General features: G+C 41.4%; 1 protein-coding gene across 2 annotated transcripts in view; it reads left to right on the top strand.

Moving 5' to 3' along the window:
- LOC311056462 (carbonic anhydrase-related protein 10-like) overlaps nucleotides 1-3,439 on the top strand; it is a 213,280-nt gene that overhangs the window by 1,791 nt on the left and 208,050 nt on the right. The gene's annotated exons all lie outside the window — the stretch shown is intronic.

Here is a 3,439-nt window from a genome sequence, read left to right as displayed (position 1 = left end):
TTGAAAGTTGTTGATTGAAAGGCGTTGTTGATTGAAAGGCGGTGTGAAAGCCGGTCATGGACAAGAAATGTCTCAGCTGATGTCAGTGTGCCCTTGCACCAGGCATATGATCCCTAGTGTGTCCAGTAGCTGTGTGTCCAGTAGGGTGCTCGGAGGCCAACAATAGTAGTGTGGTTGCAGCTGTGAATGTGTTAAGGCTGCAGAATACTTGAAATAAAGTTCAGGAGGGTCATAAGAACAAAAGGATGTAATTGTGGAGAAAACGAACAAACGCATTCCAATGCCAAAGTTCTTTTCAGCACCTCCTGCTCTTCCATTGTTTTCCAACTAACTAGCCGAACACCACAGCAGAGGCCACCATTTTGAGTTTGTGTGTGGTTGGTCAGAGATTCAAGGTGGTTGTGATTTATTATTTTATTTCTACAATTTGTCAGCAACATACCATGGACAGTTTGGAAGAAAGGTTGTCTGATGTTGTCAGGAGGAACAAACACCCCTATAATCAGTCTCTGAGGGACTACAAACACAACCAGATGGCAATTAATGAATGGAGAGAGATGGCACTGTTGGCACACACTTTGTCCATCAAGACAAATATTGTTTGTCATAGCCTATCTATCTAGCTATGTAGCTGCTGCTCAAAGGTGTGTGTGTGTGTGTGTGTGTGTGTGTGTGTGTGTGTGTGTGTGTGTGTGTGTGTGTGTGTGTGTGTGTGTGTGTGTGTGTGTGTGTGTGTGTGTGTGTGTGTGTGTGCGCGCGCGTGTTTTGAGTTCGTGGGGATCTCATTTGACATAAGCCATTGTGCTTTTATGGGCGATCAAGTTTAGAGGGCCGTGTAATTTGTACTTCCATGTACTTTTGCCACGTCTTTCTAAATAAAGTACTTCAATCAATCAATCAAGTGTGTGTGTGCGTGCGTGCGTGCGTGCGTGCGTGCGTGCGAGCGATGCACCACGCACCAATCCCAGTTAGCAGCTGCTGCAAAAAGATGACAGCACTCAGGTTTTGGTATCAAAGAGCTGCTCTTTCTCTACGCACCCTAGGTCTGGTGAGGTCACACACATCTAATGACCCTTTGCAATCCGGCTGCAGGTTATGCTTATTAACCAATCTTAAAATGTGCACAAATTGACTCACATGCTGCAATCATGAATCATGATCATTTAACCACATTAACCCTGATGTCCCTACATTGGGCATGTCATTATAGGTGGAAAATGTGAGAAAGATACACAGTAAAATTATTCATGTAAAATGAACAATCAGGGTTTGCTGTGTGCTGTATTTGTTCTAGTGTACATCAGCCCTACTCCTAGATTGGGTAACCGGAAGAGTCGCCCCTAAACACGCTCGCCACCTGTTTAGGAGCAGACTGCTCACCCCAGGTCCGAACCTTCGCCCCACAACGATGGTCCACTCGCCACGCCGGTGCGGAACGCTCGCCCAGAACCCTCGCCCCCCCCCGGTGCGGAAAATACCCACAATTCATATCATAGGGTCCATGGTCCATGGTTGTGAACATTAATCTAAAATATGTCTTACCCCTGGGACCAAAATGGGACCATTCCACCTGGAATGTTTGTCGTTTACCATACGAATACCTGTGCAACTTTCTGAAGTTAATACATAAGGTATTTTCCCTCTCAAGTTACGTCTGTTAGGCAAATAACATGCATTTTCCTCATGGTAACACCACAGATAACACAGTATCTGCTTAAAAGTTTTACTTTAGGTTTTGATTGAGTGATTGAATACTTTATTAACCGTTTTCAAAAAAAGCACAGAGGTACAGCTTCATACAACAGGATGCTAAAAGGATAAACCCAAGAAAGCACTATGGCTTGCTTCCATTGGGGTAAAAATGTACCTTTGTCATTACAAAGATCTGTCAAAAATGAAAACTTGTCCAGGGCAAAATGGGTATTAATTTCACATAATGATTGGTATTTTCTTGTTTGCTTTTTGTTTTGTTTGTTTACATATATTATGTTCATCTGAAATGTAGTTATGATTGAATATATATCCATCCATTACAGTTAACAAGTTAACAATTAAAAAGTTTATTGCATACCTGAATAAAATCTTTATGGCAGATGTGTTGGCGAAGTAGAAAATGAAGGACACCCACACACTGCCTGCACTTTCTCAATAAAGATAGAAAAAAACAGGGATAGACTAAGGGCTTTATGGCTTTGAAGCCTCCTCAGACTACAACACATGATTTGGTCCATTAGGGTAATGGGGCAGGCAATCACTGGGGCAGATCTGCATTTCATTTGCACTGGAGCAGTATATCTTTTGACCAAAATCAGACCAATACTATAGAAGAATATGGAGTTACATTTCACTTAAGGTCGGTTCTATGATGCATTATAATCACATTTACGAGAACTTATATCCTCCCAAAAGGGAATGTGTATAACTGGTGTAGGCAACCTTAGGCATGGGTGCCGACATTGGCACAGGGTAGGGTGATCACTGGCACACGTGGCATACGTGTAAAGTTAAATATAAAAAAAACGTTTAGTCAGTTAAATTGATGCATGGTGTCATAATTAAACTTAATAATTGATATGGCACACTGGCTATCAAGAAAATGAAAACATGGCTCCATCTTCAACACAACAAAGAAGTAGAGGAGACAATAATGACATTTAAGATTGCTGCAGGCCTATTATCGAAGTAGTGTACAGTTCAGATACATTTGGCACTATTGTGTTTTTTCCTATGCAGTTATGTTATAATAACTGTTATTATAACTGTATTATAATTGTGACAATTACAAACCCCGTGAAGCCTTGAATTCAAGGACATTTTTTTGTTTTTGTTGCATTCCTAAGCCAATAATTTGATGACTGGCGGAGTCTCAAAGAGTCTCCATTGAGTCTCCTACCTCTATTCTGATTCCCTATCTACCCACGCAGCTAGGGCAAATGTTGATGACATTCAGTGCTTTATGACAGCCCCTACACGTGAAACACAGGAGCTGATTGGATGAGTCTTGAGGGACATGATGTGGCGAAGGAACGGAGGGTAAAAGATTGGCTCACAATCCCCCTCTCCCTGCTCTTATAATTTCCATTGAATTTAGCCTTGTCTTGATTTGTAATGAAGGCGAGTATGGAAAAAGGCTGTTCGACTGTGAAATGTGTTTTGACATGGAATACCTGTTATGTCTTTTCTGGGCTAATTTAAGGTTTGTGACATTGTATGCAGAGAGTGTTAATTTAATATTACTCTTTCACACAGAGTCAGTCTGATGCAATATTTGTATTGGTCAGTCAGTTCTTAATGCATCTAAAAAAAGGCAGTTGTCAAACTGGGTTTGATTTCATTTAAATTATGCACCGTTGCAGCCACTCGTCAGGCGGCAGCGTTGTAGTAGGTGTGCAAGAGGTCATAGAGAAGCTCAAAGTGAGTTTGAACATTTTGTAGTGTT

The sequence above is a fragment of the Gymnoscopelus microlampas genome (assembly GCF_963454915.1).
Source record: "Gymnoscopelus microlampas genome assembly, chromosome: 11".
Taxonomy (NCBI): Eukaryota; Metazoa; Chordata; class Actinopteri; order Myctophiformes; family Myctophidae; genus Gymnoscopelus; species Gymnoscopelus microlampas.
The sequence above is the reverse complement of the archived record's forward strand: the minus strand, read 5'-3'. Positions and strand labels throughout refer to the sequence as shown.